We start from the raw sequence: 23,637 nt of genomic DNA on the forward strand, positions 1-23,637 counted from the left end.
AGATGAAAGACCATTCCATGTTTATGGATCAGAATACACATTGTTAAAATGTCTACACTGCCTAGAACAATCTGTCCTTTCAATGCCATTCCAATCAAAATTCCACCAGCATTTTTCAAAGAGCTAGAGAAAACAATCCTAAAATTTGTATGAAACCAGAAGAGACCCCTAATAGCTAAGGAAATGTTGAAAAAGAAAAACAAAACTGGGGTGGGGAGGACATCACGTTGCCTGATTTTGAGCTTTACTACAAAGCTGTGATCACCAAGACAGCATGGTACTGGCATAAAAACAGACACATAGACCAGTGGAACAGAGTAGAGAGCCCAGATATGGACCCTCAACTCTATGGTCAAATAATCTTCGACAAAGCAGGAAAAAATATCCAGTGGAAAAAAGACAGTCTCTTCAATAAATGGTGCTGGGAAAATTGGACAGCTATTTGTAGAAGAATGAAACTCAACCGTTCTTTTACACCATATACAAAAATAAACCGGAAATGGATAAAAGACCTCAACGTGAGACAGGAATCCATCAAAATCATAGAGGAGAACATAGGCAGTAACCTCTTCAATATCAGCCACAGCAACTTCTTTCAAGATATGTCTCCAAAAGCAAAGGAAACAAAAGCTAAAATGAACTTTTGGGACTTCATCAAGACCAAAAGCTTCTGCACAGCAAAGGAAACAGTCAACAAAACATAGAGGCAACCCACGGAATAGAAGATATTGCAAATGACAGTACAGACAAAAGGCTCTTATCCAGGATCTATAAAAAACCTCTCAAACTCAACACACACAAAACAGATAATCATGTCAAAAAATGGGCAGAAGACATTAACAGACACTTCTCCAATGAAGACATAAAAATGGTTATCAAATATGAAAAAATGTCATCATCACTAGCCATCAGGGAGATTCAAATTAAAGCCACCTTGAGATACCACCTTACACCAGTTAGAATAACCAAAATTAGCAAGACAGGAAACAACGTGTGTTGGAAGAGGATGTGGAGAAAGAGGAACCCTCTTACATTGTTGGTGGGAATGCAAGTTGGTGCAGCCTTTTTGGAGAACAGTGTGGAGATTCCTTACAAAATTAAAAATAGAGCTTCTCTATGACCCTGCCATTGCACTACTGGGTATTTACCCCAAAGATACAGATGTAGTGAAAAGAAGGGCCATCTGTACCCCAATGTTTATAGCAGCAATGGCCACGGTCGCCAAACTGTGGAAAGAACCAAAATGCCCTTCAACGGACGAATGGATAAGGAAGATGTGGTTCATATACACTATGGAGCATTATGCCTCCATCAGAAAGGATGAATACCCAACTTTTGTATCAACATGTATGGGACTGGAAGAGATTATGCTGAGTGAAATAAGTCAAGCAGAGAGAGCCAATTATCATATGGTTTCACTTATTCGTGGAGCATAAGATATAACACAGAGGACATGGGGAGATGGATAGGAGAAGGGAGTTGAGGGAAATTGGAGGGGGAGATGAACCATGAGAGACTATGGACTCTGAAAAACAATTTGAGGGTTTTGAAGGGGCGAAGTGTGGTAAGTCGGGCCAGCCTGGTTGTGGGTATGGTGGAGGGCACGTATTGCATGGAGCACTGGGTGTGGTGCATAATGAATTCTAGTACACTGAAAAATAATTTTAAAAATTAAAAATTTAAAAAATAAATAAATACTCTGTTCCACCGGTCTATGTGTCTGTTTTTATGCCAGTACCATGCTGTCTTAGTGATCACAGCTTTGTAGTAAAGCTTGAAATCAGGTAACGTGATGCCCCCAGTTTTATTTTTGTTTTTCAAAATTTCCTTAGCGATTCGGGGTCTCTTCTGATTCCATACAAATTTTAGGATTATTTGCTCCAGCTCTTTGAAGAATACCGGTGGAATTTTGATTAGAATGGCATTAAAAGTATAGATTTCTCTAGGCAGTATAGACATTTTAACAATGTTTATTCTTCCAATCCAAGAGCATGGAATGGTCTTCCATCTTTTTTTTTTGTCTTCTTCAATTTCTTTCATGAGTGTTCTGTAGTTCCTTGAGTACAGATCCTTTATCTCTTTGGTTAGGTGTATTCCCAAGTATCTTATGGTTCTTGGTGCTATAGTAAATGGAATCGATTCTCTAATTTCCCTTTCTGTATTTTCATTGTTTAGTGTATAAGAAAACCACTGATTTCTGCACATTGACTTTGTATCCGGCCACGTTGCTGAAGTGCTGTATGAGTTCTAGTAGTTTGGGGGTGGAGTCTTTTGGGTTTTACATATAAAGAATCATGTCATCTGCAAAGAGAGAGAGTTTGACTTCTTCATTACCAATTTGGATACTTTTACATGGGCCCTCACTCTATGGTCAAATAATCTTCAACAAAACAGGAAAAAATATACAGTGGGAAAAAGACAGTCTCTTCAATAAATGGTGCTGGGAAAACTGGGCAGCTATATGTAAAAGAATAAAACTCGACCACTGTCTTACACCATACGCAAAGATAAACTCAAAATGGATAAAAGACCTCAATGTGAGACAGGAATCCGTCAGAATCCTAGAAGAGAACATAGGCAGTAATCTCTTCGATATCAGCCACAGCAACTTCTTTCAAGATATGTCTCCAAAGGCAAAGGAAACAAAAGCAAAGATAAACTTTTGGGACTTTATCAAAATCAAAAGCTTCTGCACAGCAAAGGAAACAGTCAAAACAAAGAGGCAACCCACGGAATGGGAGAAGATATATGCAAATGACAGTACAGACAAAAGGTTGATATCCAGGATCTATAATGAACTCCTCAAACTCAACACACACAAAACAGACAATCATATCAAAAAATGGGCAGAAGATATGGACAGACACTTCTCCAATAAAGACATACAAATGGCTATCAGACACATGAAAAAATGTTCATCATCACTAGCCATCAGGGAGATTCAAATTAAAACTACATTGAGATATCACCTTACACCACTTAGAATGGCCAAAATTAGCAATACAGGAAACAACATGTGTTGGAGAGGATGGGGAGAAAGGTGAACCCTCTTACACTGTTGGTGGGAATGCAAGTTGGTGTTGCCTTTTTGGAGAACAGTGTGGAGATTCCTCAATAAATTAAAAATAGAACTTTCCTATGTCCCTGCCATTGCACTCCTGGGTATTTACCCCAAAGATACAGATGTTGTGAAAAGAAGGGCCATCTGTACCCCAATGTTTATAGCAGCAATGGCCATGGTCGCTAAACTGTGGAAAGAACCAAGATGCCCTTCAATGGACAAATGGATAAGGAAGATGTGGTCCATTTACACTATGGAGTATTATGCCTCCATCAGAAAGGACGAATACCCAACATTTGTAGCAACATGGACGGGACTGGAAGAGATTATGCTGAATAAAATAAGTCAAGCAGAGAGAGTCAATTATCATATGGTTTCACTTATTTGTGGAGCATAACAAAAAGCATGGAGGACATGGGGAGTTAGAGAGAAGGGGGTTAGGGTATATTGGAAGGAGAGGTGAATCATGAGAGACTATGGACTCTGAAAAACAATCTGAGGGGTTTGAAGTGGCGGGGGGGTGGGTGGTCGGGGTACCAGGTGGTGGGTATTATAGAGGGCACGGATTGATGGAGCACTGAGTGTGGTGAAAAAATAATGATACTGTTATGCTGAAAATAAATAAATAAATAAAACCATAAACCCAAAATAAATAAATAAATAAATAGAATAGTAAGACTACATCAAAATAAAGTTTTGCACAGTAAAGAAAATATCAACAAAACAAAAAGGCAACCTATTGCACAGGAAAAGATATTTGCAAAAGATATATCCAATTAGGGGTTAATGTCCAAAATATATAAAGAACTTATAGAACCTAACACCTCCCCCAAAAAACCCCAAAGTATCTAATTAAACAATAGTAGAGTAACTAAATAGACATATTTCTTTTTTTTTTTTTTAAGATTCTATTTATTTATCAGGGTGGGGGGGGGAGAGTGAGCACAGGCAGACAGAATGGCAGGCAGAGGCAGAGGGAGAAGCAGGCTCCCTGCCAAGCAAGGAGCCCAATGTGGGACTTGATCCCAGGACGCTGGGATCATGACCTGAGCCGAAGGCAGCTGCTTAACCAACTGAGCCACCCAGGCGTCCCAATAGACATATTTCTTTTTTTTTTTTTTTTTTTTTTTTTTTTTTTTTTTTTCTAAAGAAAACATATCAGCTGGTACAAGATGGGATTGGGAGGGAGACAAACCAATAGACATATTTCTAAAGAAAACATTCAGCTGGCCAACAGACACATGAAAAGATGCTGAATTTTACTCATTATCAAGGAAATATAAATCAAAACAATAATGAGATTTCACCTCTCACTTGTCAGAATGGTTGGAAAAAAAAAAAAAACACAAGAAATAACAAGTATTGATGAGGATGTGGAAAAAAAGGAACCCCCATGCACTGTTCGTGGGAATGCAAGCCGGTATAGTCACTGTGGAAAACAGTGTGAAAATTCCTCAAAACTTTTAAAAAATGAAGTATTAAAAGATAATTTTTCTAGAAATCTGAAAAGGTACCAAGAATTGGAGGACAATTTGGAATTATTATTGTTTTAAGGATTATAATGGTGGCTTGTGATGTCATTGTGTAATGAAATATAAGGAAACATCATAATGCCTTAAATACTTAATATCTGAAATATTTTAGTACAATTAAAATAAGGGGATGAGAAGAATAAAGATGGAGTACTCACTACTTGATTTCAAGAATTATTACATAGCTACACTAATTAAAATAGTGTGTTATTGGCCTGAAGATAGACAAAAGATCAATGAATTAGAGTCCAGAAATACACCTATACAGATATGGTCAATCAATTATCAACAAATGTATATACACAGTTTGAGAAAGGAGAGTCTTTTCAACAAACATTGTTGTGACAACTGTACATCCACATGCCAAAAAATTAGCCTCAACCCACACCTCATACCTGATACCAAAGATAACTCAAAATGGGTTGTAGACTTGTAGGTGAAACATAAACTATAAAACTTCAATAATGTTGGAGGGTATGTGGGGAAAGGGGAATCCTCTTACACTGTTGGTGGGAATGCAAGTTGGTGCAGACTTTTTAGAGAACAGTGTGGAGATTCCTCAAGAAATTAAAAAAATAGAACTTCCCTATGACCCTGCAATTGCACTACTGAGTATTTACCCGAAAGATACAGATTTAGTGAAAAGAAGGGCCATCTGTACCCCAATGTTTATAGCAGCAATGGCCACAGTTGCCAAACTCTGGAAAGAACCAAGATGCCCTTCAATGGACGAATGGATAAGGAAAATGTGGTCCATATATACTATGGAGTATTATGCCTCCATCAGAAAGGATGAATACCTCCATCAGAAAGGATGAATACTCAACATGGATGGGACTGGAAGAGATTATGCTGAGTGAAATAAGTCAAGCAGAGAGAGTTGATTATCACATGGTTTCACTTATTTGTGGAGCATAACAAATAGCATGGAGGACATGGGGAGTTAGGAGAAAGGTGTTGGGGGAAATTGGAAGTAGAGGTGAACCATGAGAGACTATGGCCTCTGAAAAACAATCTAAGGGGTTTGAAGTGGAGGGGGAGGGTGGTAGTTTGGGGGAACCTGATGGTGGGTATTCGAGAGGGCACAGATTGCATGGAGCACTGGGTGTGGTACAAAAACAATGAATACTGTTACGCTGAAAAGAAATTAAAAAAAAAAGAAAAGGGAAAAAAAACTTCAAGAATAAAATGTAATAACTCTTAACATTTTGGTAGGTGTTTTTGAATTACTCCATTCATATACAGTTGTATCAGGTGGTATATACTCTGTTTGTAGCCAGCTTTTGGTCACTAAACATTGCATAATTAATATTTTTCCATTTCACTAAAAGTATCCTCTTCCCTCTTCACTTAAGGCCATCATCTGAGTCTAGAAGTAGAGAAGAGATATAAGGGGATTCATCAAGAACTTGGGTTCCTTAATTGGGAATCTGGAAACACACTTGGTCCCCAGGTCATCTGTTTCATTGCAGTGGCGTTGGAATGTGGAATGCTGATCTTTCTGCAATGACAAACCTGAAAATTATTCTGGAAAGTCATGCACCTCAAAAGGATCCTGAAATGAAATACCTTAAAAGAGAGCTATACTTAATGAGTCACCTGCTACAGCTGTGGAGGATGGAATCTCTCTGACACTGAGAGTGTTTGGTCTTTTTTACCTTTTGTCTCACTGCTTGTGTTTTCCAGAACTACATATACTCCCTAATGTCTCTGTTTGTGTGTGTCACTATTTTATTTAAAAAAAACCCAAACCATATAAATTATAATAAATGAAGATACTTTAAATTCCACCCTTTAGGTTTATTACCACATAGAAAAATCACGTGCTGGGTATAGGTTGGTTGACACTGTAAATGGTCATATGACTTTCTAAAGGAGGCCTGTGGGGGAGGGAGTGCTTCGACACAGGTCCAAGGAGCCCTGGAATATATTTAGCATCTCATATTCATGAATTGTTGGCTTTGAGTCATGCCAATTCTACTCCTATGTGAGGTTGTCAGGCATCACTTGATATATAGAGCAGATTATATTATCTACCTCAGTTTTTTCACTTGAATATTGAAGATTCACTCCATGAGAACAGAGACTGGATCACATCTATTTTCCTTTTCATTCCAAGAATCAAGCAGAGTGCCTGGCATCTGACAGGTATTGAATAAAAGCTGTGTCAGATGGATGGATGGATGGATGGATGGATGGATGGATGGATGGATGGAATGGGGATGAGGTGAGATGAGACAGCACTGATTTTGTTGGTTCTGTAGTTTAATTTGGGTGCTTTATTGAAAGGATGAACTCGCATTTCACTCACACACCCTAAATCAAGCTTCTGTTTAGACAGTGTTAGAAAATTGCTTAAAGAGAATTTACAATTTTTTGAAGAGAAAAAATGATATGATTAGAGAAGAACACAAGGCACAATATACTTAGAAATTGAACTCCAACCCCTCTTAATCTAAGGGAGAAGCAGGGGGGTGTCTTTCTCTGCTTTCACATAGAGAGATATCCAGCAACTCCTAAAGTTATCTCTCTGTAAGAAGGAAAGTTTTAAAAATGTAAAATGTAATAATATCACACAGAAAATCATGACAAGTATGTGTTGGAAATTGTCAATAAAATGAAACCACCTAACAAGACCCCTTTCAAGATATGTCTCCAAAGGCAAAGGAAACAAAAGCTAACATGATTTTGGGGGACTTCATCAAGATCAAAAACTTCTGCACAGCAAAGGAAACAGTCAACAAAACAAAGAGGCAACCTACAGAATGGGAGAAGATATTTGCAAAATAAACAAACAAACAAAAACAAACAACAGAAAAACAAACCTTCAGAGATTTAGGCTCCCTTTCCAACTATCTGAAATCCAGTAGAAAATTTAGGAGTAATGAACAAAAGATCTCTAGAGAGAAAAACAGATGTAACAAAGTTGTGCATCATACATAAGTGACTTTCACCTTCATTCAAATCTATTTATCCTTTATGCCCAATTCTAACAAATGTGACAGTCCTGCTTACTAGCTAAAAAATAGTTACCAAAAGATATTTAAAACAGAAAGAATGCTTCCAGAAATGGAAACTGAATTTAGAGTGGGGGAAGCAGGTGAAACACAAAACTATTTTAGAATATTAGGCTCAAGAACTGAAAAGGCAGAATAGTCCAAGACAATATACTATTCAAGCAACCAACTTTACATTTTTATGGCTCCTCAAAGTACAATACACTTCAAACATTACTCAGTTTTCTAGTGGAATATTATGCCTCCATCAGAAAGGATGAAAGGATGAATACCCAACTTTTGAACTAACATGGTCAGGACTGGAAGAGATTATGCTGAGTGAAATAAATCAAGTGGAAGGAGTTAATTATCATATGGTTTCACTTATTTGTGGAACATAAGGAATAACATGGAGGACATGGGGAGATGGAGAATAGAAGGGAATTGGGGGAAATTGGAGGGACAGAAGGACCATGAGATACTGTGGACTATGAGAAGCACACTGAGGGTTTTGGAGGGAAGGGTGGTGGCGGTTGGGTGAGCCTGATGGTAAGAATTGTGGAGGGCACGTATTGCATGGACCACTGGAGGTGATGCATAAAAAATGAATTCTGGAACACTGAAAATAAACAAACAAACAACAAAAAAATTTTTTAATAAATGTAATAAATTTATATAAATTTATACATGGAAAGAAAAAAATGACAAAGGATATAAGTAGACAATTCACAGAAGAATTGTAAATGGCTAATATGGATTTTAAAAGATTTTCAATCCCTTGAAGATAAGAGATACGCAAACCTGATAATAAGACAGCATTTCCACTTATCAGATGAACAAAAATTTAAGATTGCTAACATCCACTTTCGGGAAAAAGTCAGGATTGGTTTTCCAACAATGATCTGAGGACATTTTTCACCAGAATCATTTGGTAGGTTTATTTAAAAGGTGATTCCCAAAACTTAGAAAAAACCCAGAAGTCCTTTAATGGTTGAACTGACTAACTGTGGCATACCCACAGCAGGGAATATTACTTAAAAATGAAAAGGAGCAAACTATTGATAGAGGCAACTACTTGGATGGATCCCAAAGGCATTATTCAGAGTAAAAAAAAAAAAAACAGCAGTAACACTGCTCTGAATGGACAAGTCAAAAATTCACCCAATAAGTAAGTATATTTCCATCATTCCACATTAATTAAATAAATAAAAGTTTATTTCAAATATTTAAATAATGTATGAATAGATTGTTTCTGATGCAAGGTATATTCATACACTATTTAAATATTTGAAATGAGCAGCATCTGTTCCATTTCCTGGGTCTTCTTCTTTTTTTTTTTTTTAACTTTATTTTATTTTTTCAGTGTTCCAAGATACATTGTTTTTGCACCACACCCAGTGATCCATGCAATACTGGCCTTCCTTAATACCCACCACCAGGCTCACCCAACCCCCACCACTCTCCCCTCCAAAGCACTCAGTTTGTTTCTCATAGTCCACAGTATCTCATGGTTCATCTCTCCCTCCAATTTCCCCCAACTCCCTTCTCTTCTTCTCCCAATGTCCTCCATATTATTCCTTATGCTCCACAAGGAGGTAAAACCATATGATAATTGACTCTCTCTCTCTTTGACTTATTCTTCTGCCAATTTTTTTTAACATGATTGTCTGTTTTTGGATGTTGAGTTTGAGGAGTTCTTTATAGATCTTGGCTATCAGCCCTTCATCTGTATTGTCATTTGTGAATATCTACTCCCATTCCATAGGTTGCCTCTTTGTTTTGTTGACTCTTTCCTTTGCTGTGCAGAAGGTTTTGATCTTCTTAAGATTGACCATTCTTGTACACCATACACAAAGATAAACTTGAAATGGATAAAAGAACTCGACATGAGGAAGGAATCTATCAAATTCCTAGAGGAGAACATAGGATGTAACCTCTTTGACATCAGCCACACCACTTCTTTCAAGACAGGTCTCCAAAAGCAAAGGAAATTAATGTGAAAATGATCTTTTGTGACTTCATCAAGATCAAAAGCTTTTCTGGGCCTTCTTGGTAATGTCCTGCAGGTGCCTCCATGGAAGTTTTATTGCTTGTCTACAGATCTCATCACTCTGATTCGGTTACCAAAATTCTACCAATATTTTTCAAAGTTCTGGAATGAACAATACTAAAACTTGTATTGAACCTGAAAAGACCATGAATCACTAGGGAAATGTTGAAAAGGAAAAACAAAGCTGGGGGCATCCCGTTGCCTGATTTTAAGCTTTATTACAAGGCTGTGATCACCAAGACAGCATGGTACTGACACAAAAATGGACACATAGACCAATGGAACAGAGTAGAGAGCCCAGATATAAACCCTCAGTTCTATGATCAAATAATCTTCAACAAAGAAGGAAAAAATATCCAATGGAAAAAAGACAGTCTCTTCAATAAATTGGACAGCTGGGAAATTGGACAGCTATTTATAGAAGAATGAAACTCAATAATCCTCTTATGCCATACACAAAGATAAACTTAAAATGAAAGACCTCAACATGAGACAGGGATCCATCAAAATCCTAGAGGAGAACATAGGCAGTAACCTCTTCTTTCCTTTCTTTAAATCCTGTCTTGCATATAATTTCCTCCTTCTGTCCCCTACCCTCTGCCGGTACCATACAAATTAGGACTTGACACTAAAACAGATATCACCAAATCTTCATTTGTTTTATTCCATATTTTCTATTAGATTATTAAGGACATAATATTATTTTTCTATAGTTCTGAGCCCTAGGCAAATGTGTAATAAATACTTTTGACTCAAGTAGGTCCTTTATGCACAAAATGAAAGACAAATATGCTTAAATTTATGAGCTCCTCTTGATGGTTGCAGGATATGGAAGCAGAGGAATCTTGTTTAAATGTAAAAGGGAAGTTCCATAATTTCCACAGAACTTAAACTCTTCTTATTCTGAGGAATATACCTGGAAGTGGAACTGAAGTATCAGCTACAGTCACACTGTAAATCACACATCTCTAAATTTTAAATAAAATTTGGCTCTACCCCTCAACATGGGAAAAATAGCATTTTTCCCATCCAGGGACTCTTGGGGATACTTTGTCTTCAGAAGTCACATCGGCTTTACACATCTTCTTTGCTAAGACCCCTCTTTGCCCTTCACCTGCCATAGCCAAACTCTCCTCTCAGGGCAGACTCTGCCTTGACAGTTCTTTTTCCCCAGTGTCTTATAAAATATCCTACATAGGGCTTTTATATATGTATAAGTCTTTAGAGAGGGTTGGAAATACCGACCTACAAATAAAATAGTAGACAGCCTCCCTTTTTTTGATAGCTCTATTTTTAAAGTCTTTCATCAACCTCAGTGCAGAAATTCCTCATTGACCAACCTGCTTTTTGCTCCAGACTTCTTTTGCTTTGTAGCTCTGTACCTTCTCTGTCTTCTTTCTTTTTCTTCAGACCTTTTATAGCACCCACTCTCAAATTCCTCTGAAGTACTTTTGCAGAGCAGTGAACAATTCCTGAAGCTTCACTTTCCCCAGCCCAAGCACTCTAGGATGGTGTTACTGTAACAAAGACCGTTAGCTTCCTAAAACAAAATGAAACAAATGGAACTTGAGAGCTTGTTTGGAGGTTCTAGCAGGGGAGCACAGCTACTCATATACCCTTGAAGGAAGAACGGTCCTCTCCTCTATTGGGGAAGGTCGTCCTCTTTGACCAAGCGCACAGCTTTAGGATGGACGCACATGGAGCCGTGAGGGAAAAAGGGGACACCCGCCTAGCCAGCCAGATCAGCCGAATCAACTCTGGCGATCAATGGGGTGACAGATGTCGCATCCAGATCGCCCTCTATCGAGGATCTATAAGAACTCCTCAAACTCAACACACACAAAACAGATAATCATATCAAAAAATGGGAAGAAGATATGAACAGACACTTCTCCAATAAAGACATACAAATATCATGGAGGACAAGGGGTGTTAGAGAAGAGAAGGGAGTTGGGGTAAATTGGAAGGGGAGGTGAATCATGAGAGACTATGGACTCTGAAAATCAATCTGAGGGGTTTGAAGTGGCAGGGGTGTGGGAGGTTGGGGTACCAGGTGTTGGGTATTATAGAGGGCACGGATTGCATGGAGCACTGGGTGTGGTGAAAAAATAATGAATACTGTTTTTCTGAAAATAAATAAATTAAAAAGTAATAAAATAAAATAAAAAGAAGACGCTAAATACCAAAATTGTAAAGAAAACAAAACTTACATATATACAAAAATAAAATTGAGTAGAGTGAAAGGAATCCAAAACTGAAAAATATATCTATAAATGTAAATGAAAAAACAAAAGTTAAGAAAAAAGACTTAAGATCAAAAGCTTTTGCACAGCAAAGGAAACAGTTAACAAAATCAAAAGACAACTGACAGAATGGGAGAAGATATTTGCAAACGACATATCAGATAAAGCACTAGTGTCCAGAATCTATAAAGAACTTAGCAAACTCAACACCCAAAGAACAAATAATCCAATCAAGAAATGGGCAGAAGACATGAACAGACATTTCTGCAAAGAAGACATCCAGATGGCGAACAGACACATGAAAAAGTGCTCCATATCACTCGGCATCAGGGAAATACAAATCAAAACCACAATGAGATATCACCTCACACCAGTCAGAATGGCTAAAATCAACAAGTCAGGAAATGACAGATGCTGGCGAGGATGCGGAGAAAGGGGAACCCTCCTACACTGTTGGTGGGAATGCAAGCTGGTGCAGCCACTCTGGAAAACAGCATGGAGGTTCCTCAAAATGTTGAAAATAGAACTGCCCTATGACCCAGCAATTGCACTATTGGGTATTTACCCTAAAGATACAAATGTAGTGATCCAAAGGGACACATGCACCCGAATGTTTATAGCAGCAATGTCCACAATAGCCAAACTATGGAAAGAACCTAGATGTCCATCAACAGATGAATGGATCAAGAAGATGTGGTATATATACACAATGGAATACTATGCAGCCATCAAAAGAAATGAAATCTTGCCATTTGCAACAACATGGATGGAACTAGAGCGTATCATGCTTAGCGAAATAAGTCAAGCAGAGAAAGACAACTATCATATGATCTCCCTGATATGAGGAAGTGGTGATGCAACACGGAGGCTTAAGTGGGTAGAAGAAGAATAAATGAAACAAGATGGGATTGGGAGGGAGACAAACCATAAGTGACTCTTAATCTCACAAAACAAACTGAGGGTTGCCGGGGGGAGGGGGTTTGGGAGAAGGGGGTGGGATTATGGACATTGGGGAGGGTATGTGATTTGGTGAGTGCTGTGAAGTGTGTAAACCTGGTGATTCACAGACCTGTACCCCTGGGGATAAAAATATATGTTTATAAAAAATAAAAAATTAAAAAAAAAATTCAATTCTAAATACATTTTATAGTAATTTTTGAGTTATTTTTAGTAAAATTGCAGTGTAATCAGAGAATACATTTATAATTTTAATTTTTTATTTTCTTATACTTCTTGATCAGTATATGCTGAATTTTCTGTTTTGTGGGCTTGAAAAGAATGTTTACTACATATTCAGGGTACAAATTATGCATATATAGTAAGAAGAATTTTATTAAATAATGTTGCCAAAGCAAAAAAAAAAAAAAAAAAAAAAAAAAGAAAAAAGACTTAAAAAGAAGGACTGGTAAAGTACGAAACTAGTTGAAAAGAGAAAGAAGAAAAAAATGTAGAATTTTAAACTGAAAGATAAATGAATCAGGAGGAAAAAACCTTGAATTATATATACCATTTTCCCCTAACACTGGAAAAAAAAACAAGAATGAGGCCAGCACTACATACAGCAGAGTGCTAGCATACATGTTCCCAGGAGATGGCAATAAATGCTTTGTTTGGGCATTAAAGAAAGGTGCAAACACACGATTTGTGTAACGCTCTCTTTTGTTGACACATATAAAGTTAATAATTCTTATTTTGTAAGTGATATAAGCTCATTATTAAAAAAATTACAGGTAGTGGAACTCACTTCTTTTTTTTTTTTTTTTTTTTTTATTGTGATTATTTTTTATTTTATGAACATCACTGTATCTGAAATCAAGTAAATGTGAGAAATCTAATCTCCTGAATAATTTTAGTTTAGTGTATTTTATGCTCTAATAAGGGTTTTAAAAATATTTTATTTATTTAATTGACAAACAGCGATCACATAGTAGGGAGAGAAGCAGGCAGAGAGGGAGGGAAGCAGGCTCCCTGCTGAGCAGAGAGACCAATGTAGGGCTTGATCCCAGGACCCTGGGATCATGACTGAGCCAAAGGCAGCAGCTTAACCCACTGAGCCACCTAGGCATCCCTATCTAATAAGGGTTTTAAGGAAATCAGGGCTTTTAACCCCTAAGGGTCAGTTTTATTACAGAAAAAGACTCTTATTTTATAGGATCAGAATTGGATGTCAAAATCTCATCTTCACCTGTTCCTGGAAATGTCATAACCCATTCTTTAAGTTAATGTGGATATCCCCTAGGAAACTAGGGGGTTTCTTAGTCCTCCACTCCTTAAAATTTAGTTCAATAAATGCTTACTGAGTGACAGCTGTTGTGATCAGACACTCTTCTAGACAGTGGGGTCATATCATAGAATAACAAAGAAATTTTTGCTCATGGAGCTCTTCCTTGTAGGAGGAGATAGCAAGGAGATGGACAAGTTTTTCATTTTCTCTATGATCAAATAAACTGAAAAAGCTGTACCAGAAATTAAACGTCTTCAGAGCTTGGGAAAATAATTTGAAATGCCTATCTGTCTTAAATAAGAACATTTCTTTAAGGTTCTTTTTATTTGTTTTTCTTTTTTAAAGAAGATTTACTTATTTTATTTTTTCAATGTTCCACACCCAGCGCTCCATACAATAAGTGCCCTCCTTAATACCCACCACCAGACTCACCCCATCCCCACCAAAACCCTCAGTTTGTTTCTCAGAGTCCACAGTCTCTCATGGTTTGTCTCCCCCTCCAGTTTACCCCAATTTACCTTTCCTTTCCTTCTCCTAATGTCCTCCATGTTATTCCTTATGCTCCACAAGTGTAACCATATGATAATTGACTTTCTCTGCTTGACTTATTTTACTCAGCATAATCTCCTCCAATCCCATCTATATTGATACAAAAGTTGGGTATTCATCCTTTCTGATGCGGCATAGTATTCCATTGTATATATGGACCATATCTTCTTTATCCATCCATCTATTGAAGGGCACCTTGGCTCTTTCCACAGTTTGGCAATTGTGGCCATTGCTGCTATGAACATTAGGGTACAGATGGCCCTTCTTTTCACTACATCTGTATCTCTGGGTAGTAGTGTAATTGCAGGATCATACTGTAGCTCCAGTTTTTTGTTTTTTTTTGTTTTGTTTTTTAGAACTTAGAATTTATTTTTTTCCCTAAGATTTTATTTATTTATTTGACAGAGAGAGATCACAAGTAGTAAGAGAGGCAGGCAGAGAGAACCAGAGAAGCAGGCTCCCCACTGAGCAGAGAGCCTGATGTGGGCCTCAATCCCAGGACCCTGGGATCATGACCTGAGCTGAAAGAAGAGGCTTAACCCACTGAGCCACCCAGGTGCCCTGGTAGCTCTATTTTTAATTTCTTAAGGAACCGCTACACTGTTTTCAAAAGTGGCTGCACCAACTTGCATTCTCATCAACAATGTAAGAGGGTTTCCCTTTCTCCACATCCTCTCCAACACTTGTTCACTGTCTTGTTAATTTTGGCCATTCTAACAGGTGTAAGGTGGTATCTCAATGCAGTTTTGATTTGAATTTCCATGATGGGTAATGATGAAGAACATTTTATTTCATGTGTCTATTAGCCATTTGTATGTCTTATTTGGAGAAGTGTCTGTTCATGTCTTCTGCCCATTTTTTGACATGATTATCTGATTTTTGGATGTTGAATTTGAGGAGCGTTTTTTTTTTTTTTAATAGATCTTGGATATCAGCTCTTTGTCTGCAGCACCATTTGCAAATATCTTCTCTAGTTCTGTTTAAAAAATCTTTAAAAAGTCTAATGAACTCTTCATTTTACTTCCTGACATGTCCAAGTGTTTAAAATATAAAGACATTGTTTAAAATGGTTTAACATGGAATAAAAATGATGCTCTGGGAAACATACCTTGATTATGCAGTGACTACACACCAGTCCAGAAAGGCTCTCCACCTTGAGAAGCAAGATTCTTCTACTCTGAAAGAACATGACAATAATTTCTTCTGATATTTTTCTTGACAGCCAGTGCAGTAGGCAAGATATCCAGACACTTGTTCTCTGAATTGCACAGAAAAAAACACAAAGTGGGAGCATTTTTTCTGAAAAAGGAAGCTAAAGACAGACTTCCCAGTCATACTTCAGATAGGCCCTGAGGTCTGAGCTTTGTTGCTTAAATCCTTGACACATTAAAATATTTAGCACAGTTTTGCAGCTCCCATATTCTTTTCATGACCCAGGGTAATCCTCACAGTCTGAGATAGATAGTTCCTGTTTTACAGATCTAAATAAACAATCAAAGAGTGGTATATCTTGTCAAAGGTTACACAAATAGAGCATTCAAACAATGTCTTCTAATACCAGATTGGGTGTTTCTTCCCTGTGCTACATATATTCTCTCTCTGGGCCTAAAATTCCTATGATCAGTTTAAAGTATAGGCTTGCTAGAAGAGTGCAAAGTGGTTTTGTGTTTTGTTTGTTATCAGGTAGCAATGAAATTAAGGAAGGTAGCTAATATAAACAAAAAGGCTAACTGAGAACCAGCCCCCCCACTGACCACATCTTCCTTTTCTCTAGATGAACAGCAAGAGTGCATTGATAGTTTCACAAGAATTTTTTGGTGACTCCATGTAGTAGTTATTAGCGTTCCTGTGTCTCCTAGTCCCCTGTATGCATCTGCAGCCCCAGATTGCCACCTGGCCAGTTTTAGTTCATTTGGCTCATATCCTGAGCATTTTCCAAAGTAGCCAGGATGTGTGAACTCTACTGGGAGTCCCCTAAAAAGAAGAAAATTTCTTCTTTGGAGAATTTCTTTTGAAGCTGAATTCTAAAGAAATCAAAGTGTTCTTCACAAGGCAAGGAATGTTATCTGCTTAACAGATCATCCCATAGCTGCTGAGGCAGAGGGAGGAGCATACCACAGTTTTTCCATCTGTAGAGCTTTGGTAGGACACTTACAGCATTCTCCTCCTTTTGCCTTTCTTCTTCAAAGTATAAGCAGATTTAGTTTTCTAATTTGTAAAGTGGGAATAATAACAACCTACTTCAATTGTGTTTTCATTTGAGTCTAGATAATTCAGTCTTGATTACCTTTAGCTCTGTTCTTTGCTACTCATGTATCCTCATTTGAAATCTGAATCAACAGTTCTCAGAATAATTCAGGTTTGGGTGTGTGTGGTAGGGAAGGGGTTTGGGGGAGCTGTTCAGTGGTTTAGAACTTTGTGGAAAGATTGGAGCTGTCACATCAATTGTCAGCAGAGGTGTGTGAGAAGCTCAACCACAGAGCTGGCCTGGGAGGGCAGGAGTGGGTGAAGGTGAGATTATGCCCATGACTCTGCTTATCAGAGGGGTGAGGACAGGAAATATGGGGATGATTAGGAAGAGACTTGAGGAGCAGAGGAAAAGAAGAGAGGGACGGAATTTTTCTTTGGCTCATAAGGGAGCCTGTCTCTGTTGAAGGGGAAATTACAAAATTGACCACTGTGTAAATAGCTACATCACATACCAATTTTCAAATACTGTTGAGGTCAGTAAAAAGAGAAAGGGAAAGAGACCATATGTATCATGAAACCATGCCATAAATAATGAAAGTACCAGTTACTCCCTAGGAGTATCTGTTTCTAACTGACTTTAGAGATAGCAGGTGAAAAGCAAAAACAGCAAAACCAAAACAGCAGTTACTTTGTGTGAATAATAATCTAACATTATAGGATATCTCCACAGTGATATCTGTGAAGGACCAAGTGCCAGCTGAGGTCTCCCTACACTTGAGATTTGTTTAATGGCTTTGTCCCTAGTCTGTGGGAGGTCTAGCAGCCTCTCAGATGTCCTTGTCTCCCGGGACACAGGAACTCTCCTGGCCACTGCTGGCTCTAACACCAGCACTCCCTAAGCTCATAATCTCCCTTGGGTCTCAGTTTCTACACTGTCTTCACCCTCTCTATTACACACATCTGAATATAGAACTCATCCTTTTTGTGTGAATCCCGCACCCCAACACCAATGTCCAAGTTATTAGGTGTGTTACAAAATATTGTAGGTTCAGTGTGAGAGGGACTGGCAGTAGATATGATCAGACACCATACCAATCTACATGCTCCCTCTATCTCTTCCCACCCTCTTATTTTGCTATCAGGCTATCCTCCTTTGCAGAATTCCTCTCTCCTACTTCTCCACTCTCTCCCTGTCTCATTAACTCACCTCCCCACTTCGCTTCCCATTAGCCCTCTTCCTCAGCCTCCCACTCCCTGTTCAACTCAGACTTTCCTTTTGCTAATCAAAAACTCAAAAATGTGTCACTAAAATGAATCATTTTGTCCTTTAGCAACACAGAAAGTTTTAAGATCCTTTGAAAACTTTAGTCTTTTCCTTTTATCAATCTCTCTAACTAAAAGGGAAATGTATAGATATTTTCTCATTGTTATCAATTGTGTACCCTCTCCTCAGAATAGAGAACATAAAAAATAAGCAGTATTTTTGATTAGCCAATTTGTTTTTGCTTCTTCAGTAAAAGATGATTCAGTAAAAGAAGATTCATCTTCAGCAAAGATGAATACAATTTAATAATGCAGTGACATATCATTTGTTCTTGAAGCAACACTTGCTATGCCATATTCACCTTAATACATTGTGAAGGCCTTTGCTTATTCTGTCTTCTCACCCCCAGCCCTTTCTCTCTTATGCCTGCCATTCCTTTCTCATCCTACCTCAGGTATCATTCTCTTCTTTCCTCTTCTTCATCCACTGGAATTCTATCCTGTCAACTCCCGGTTTGCATTTCCCCTCCATGAAGATCACCAGCCTCCCATGATGGTCCTGCTATTTATATTCTTTGTACTCTGTTTAATTATTTCACATATTTTTGTCTTTTCAATTTTGAATGAATGGATCACTTAAAGCTTCAGGAACTTTAACCCTCGAGGTCACCTACAAATAAATATAACAGCAGTGATGTGTCCTTGAGTAAATGACCCTACTTGTTCCAGTGTCAATTTCCGCAGCTACAAAATGGAAATGAAAATAGTAGCTTCCTCATAAATGATGCTGTAGGGATTAAGTGAGATTATCTTTACATATATATTTATATATAATCCAGGAATGTTCTCACTAAATGTCAGGTCTTATAATGTTGTGATGATGATTAAGATGGAAGGAATGGGTTGAGCCAAAAAGATGAAAAAAATTTGACCAAATCACCAAATAACTGTTTGGTCAGTCAAGCAAGGAGAAACACATCTGCCCAAGCAGTTATCTGAGTTATAGATCAGAAAGAAGCCTGGTTGTTATTAAACTTTTCAGCTTGTGATAGCATGTTTCACAGACCATATGGTTTCTTGGGAGGTTTCTAGCCACCAGGAGGAGCACAGTGTATTCCCTACACAAAGATCATTCTTGGCCAACAGTCAAAATAGGATGTGATGACAATGTTCATTTCCCTGGCCAACTGGAATGTAAGGGGAATTCTCTCACAGATTATTGTAATTTCCCAAATCAGAAACATGACCAAGTAGCCAGAATGTTTGAAAGGGGCCTCTGCTTGTCAACCCATGGCAACATTGTTGGGTTTCAGACAGAGTATCACTATGAGCTTTTGCTGTAGCACTGGCATTTTGCTCCTGTCCTAACTCAAGGAACCACTCATGACCTTCTGACTCACCAGGACCTCTTCCTGCAGCTTTTTGTATGAGTTCTCTTCCCCTAATGACTAACCAATAATAAAACTTAAAACCAACAGTTACTAAACTGTTCTTGTACATGCAGGTGACCATTGCTGTGTTATTATATCATCACATCAACCCTATGAGGTATATACATCTGTTATCCTGTTTTTACAGGAACATTTAGCAACATTTGGATAAATGGCCCAAGATCATATTTTGCAAGTAGCAAAAGGCAAACCCAAGCTTCACAGATCCAAGGCCCACATTCTTAACTCCTGGACAATGGAGACTGTGTAGACCTCAGCCCATATAACTTAGGGTTAGGATCAGTATTACAGTAAACAGATTAAATAAAGGTCTATCTGGTATGATTTAAAAGATAGTAAGTGGCTGTATATTTTAAATAATCAAGAAAGAGCAACTAAGATATCATCCATATTTCCTGAAATTACTATACTACTCATTTCTTTAGATCAACATCTTAAGACTCTGCAAACATTATCTTCTAGGGAAGATATTAAATATGTACCATTAAATATGTACCATATATCAGGTAACTGTACCAAGGCTCCCAAATGACTTTTGAGCACATTAAAGTTTGAGAACCCCTGCCTGCTTCAACCATTGCTACTTGTAAATGACTCAAAACTCTCTCTGTTCTCTTCTCTCTCTCTCTCTTTTTTTTTTTTTTTTTTCATCTGGGGCCTTGTTTTATTTCAAGGAAAGCCACAAAACAGGCTTGAGGCTACATAGTCAGGAACAGAATCCACAATGACCCTAAATGGAGGCCCACATACAGATGGTACTCTGCTACTGGGTATCAATGCCACTGTCCACATCACTGACTCCCCTGAGGTAGGACACTGGATCCTGAGGCTGGGATAGTTATCACTGATGAACTTAACACTCAGTCTTACTGTAATTTGACAATGTATCACCCAGCTTTCCCTCTGTCAGTCAGCAGCTCAAAAGTAAAAAAAAAAAAAAAAAAAAAAAAAAAAAAAAAAAAAAAAAAAAAAAAATCCAGATCTGATCTTCTCTGACTTATCCATTCACCATGGAATTGTGCACCATATCTTCATTACCTAGGCTAGAAAACTCAGTTACCCTGAATTTTTCTTTCAATTTCAGAGAACCATTTAAGTCCTATAGATTCTGCCTTTAGAATGCTTCTTGAAATAGCATTCTTGTGCTTTCCAATACTGTGGTTTTACCCTTGGTCAAGAGCACATTCGAACACCTTTGTTCTCCACCTTGTCCACTAACAGGGCCACTACCAGCTAAAGGCCTGGGCTTACAGGCTTCTCTTCTCTCTATCCTTAATCTCTTCCCACTCCCACCCTTCTCCATACCACTGCAACTCTCATTGCATTATTGCTATGAATGTGCAAAGGGTTTCCTCTACTTCTTCTTTTTTTTTTAATTTATTTTTTATTTATTTTCAGCATAACAGTATTCATTATTTTTGCACCACATCCAGTGCTCCATGCAATCTGTGCCCTCTATAATACCCACCACCTGGTACCCCAACCTCCCACACCTGCCACTTCAAACCCCTCAGATTGTTAATGCCCTATTGCTGAAAACCATTCATAGTTTGGCTCTAACATACCCTATGCCATCTTCTCTCTACCCAAAAGAAACTGTGAGTCCTCCTGCCCCTACCACAGCTCATGTAGTTCTCTCCTTTGGAATGTTCTTTTCCTTTTCTCCACATAAATGCTTTTTCTTAAGACCCTTTCAAAGGCACACTTTCACCAAGGCTTTTGCAGGTCACCCTCAAATAGTTCTTTCCCAGGAAAGAACAGCAGGCTTAGAGAGAGGACATCTAAGCCTGAATCCAAACCTTCCACTTCTCAGCTGAGTGGTCACCAAGAAGCCAATTCTACAAACTGGGATTAAAATGGAGTGATACGTAATGGTATGAAATCATGGGAATTAGGTTGCCTTGGGATCCAGAAAGACATGTGCTTGAATTTCAGCTCTGCCCATTGTTAGCTACATGGCCATCATCAGTTTCTCTGGAATATAATTTGATTTCTCATCTGCAAAAGTGGGAACAATAGTTTTTGGATAGGAACAACAATTTTTTTGGAGAACTTTTTTGAGAATTAGAATCAACAAGACAAACTGAGGGTTCTGGGGGGAGGGGGTTTGGGAGAAGGGGGTGGGATTATGGACATTGGGGAGGGTATGTGCTTTGGTGAGTTCTGTGAAGTGTGTAAACCTGGTGATTCACAGACCTGTACCCCTGGGGATAAAAATATATGTTTATAAAAAAAATAAATAAATAAAGTAGTTTCAAAAAAAAAAAAAAGAATCAACAAATATAAAGAGCTTGGTACATGACTCAATAATGGTATTTATTACTGTGTACTTACTAGTGCTTCTCATCCTAAAAAGCATCATAAACATTTACTAAGATTATCTCCCTCAGCCATTTGCATCTTCCTCAAAGTTTTATTCTTCTTCTTTATGTTTTCTACTTATTTTAAGGTTGTCTTATCTTTAACTAAACTTTGAATTTCCTGGCCCAGGGGTTGTTTCTTATTTATCTTTATGCAGAAAAATATCGGGAAATGTGGATTTAATTAATTCTAAGGAGGAAAAATGAAACCCACCCCAGTGGAAGGATGTGTTTTTAAGGGACTCCAGTAGGTACCCCAGGGCTATTAGGGCACATCCTGAGAACTGCCTGCACCTGACGGGCACAGAGCTGTTTTTCAAGATTTGTCAGCTTCACAGTTTGTCTAGCTGAGATGATAAAGAGCTGTGAACTTCAGTGCAGTGCAATTTGCATTTTGGAACAAAACCTGCAGTCACCTAGGTTTGAGTTCAAATTTATATTTTGCCTTTAACTTCTTTTAGCTTCCTGAGCCTCAGTTCACCCATCATAAGTCCAAATGAGAACAACAGTACAAACTCTGGAGGGTTTTGGAAGAAATAAATTCTATGTGAAGTGCCTGGCATAAATGCTTTTATCTTCAAGTGTGATATCTGAGAAATTTAAAGGAACATGGCCAAAGGGCAGGATTAGCTTAATTTCTAATTCCAAAGAAACTCTGCCACATTAAACCATCTCTTTGGTTGTAAGAAATCTCCTTTATGGTCCCATGGGCTATTAACACAGACGCCAACTACGAGAAGTGATGCTGTAAATCATATGTCATAACCACCTGCATTCGGTTCTCCACAAGATGGAGGTGTATAGGTGGGGAGGAAGGGGATGCAGGGGACTTTGCCTGCTGTTCATGCTTATTAGAGGCCAAAGTGAGTTGAGAAGTCCAACAGTAGTCAAGTTATTACTGATTTAATGATGAAAGAAGCCTCAAATTCATGGTTGTCTGACTCTAAAACCCAGAGTCTCTCCTTGAGGCCACATTTTCTTAAAGATGAAGAAAACATAGTAATTGGGAAGCTTGCAGTCTATCCCAGCTTTCATATGAGAAATGAATGAACTGATTGATATGATCAGAAGGAAGAAGCACCACATGCCCTTAGTGACCAAAAATTAAAACCAAAAAAGCGCCTAAATTCTTATTGATCCACCAACACCTCCTATCAACTCCTGTTAGAAACCTCCTGCCCTTTTATTCTCCCTTCAAAGCAGAAGAACAGAACAAAGATATAACAAAAATATTTTCCCATGTCAGTTTTGGACATGGGGAGAAGAGAAATGTGTAGGAAAGATACCTGGATTAATTACAGAAAGCAGAACAACTGGAGTCAAAGAGTTGCCATGAAATTTCTAAATCCCATCATACAAAGTAATTGTGTATGATTCTCTATGGTGTGGGAATCTGATTTCATAAAAGGAAAATGCCCTCTTGCAACCCCAGCAAACTCAAGGTGGGTTGCGGCACCTCATGACTCTGAGGGGCTGGAAAGTGACCAGGAGAAACATCATGGAGTCCCCTAAGAGAGACCCACAATTTGATCCTGATCTGTGGACTGGAGATCAGATCTGTTGATGTGAATGTGACACTGACTTTCAGCATTTAGCATGTTTAACTTCCTCAATGTGGCACCTGGTTACTTGGAATAACCTGGAAGAAAGGAGCAGGCTTCAAGAAAGAGGGACCCTTTGTTTTTAAATAGGTAACACATAATAGAACTGGAAGCAAT

This window comes from Mustela putorius, unplaced genomic scaffold (genome assembly GCF_011764305.1).
Source record: "Mustela putorius furo isolate JIRA1106 unplaced genomic scaffold, ASM1176430v1.1 tig00000117_pilon_pilon_pilon, whole genome shotgun sequence".
Taxonomy (NCBI): Eukaryota; Metazoa; Chordata; class Mammalia; order Carnivora; family Mustelidae; genus Mustela; species Mustela putorius.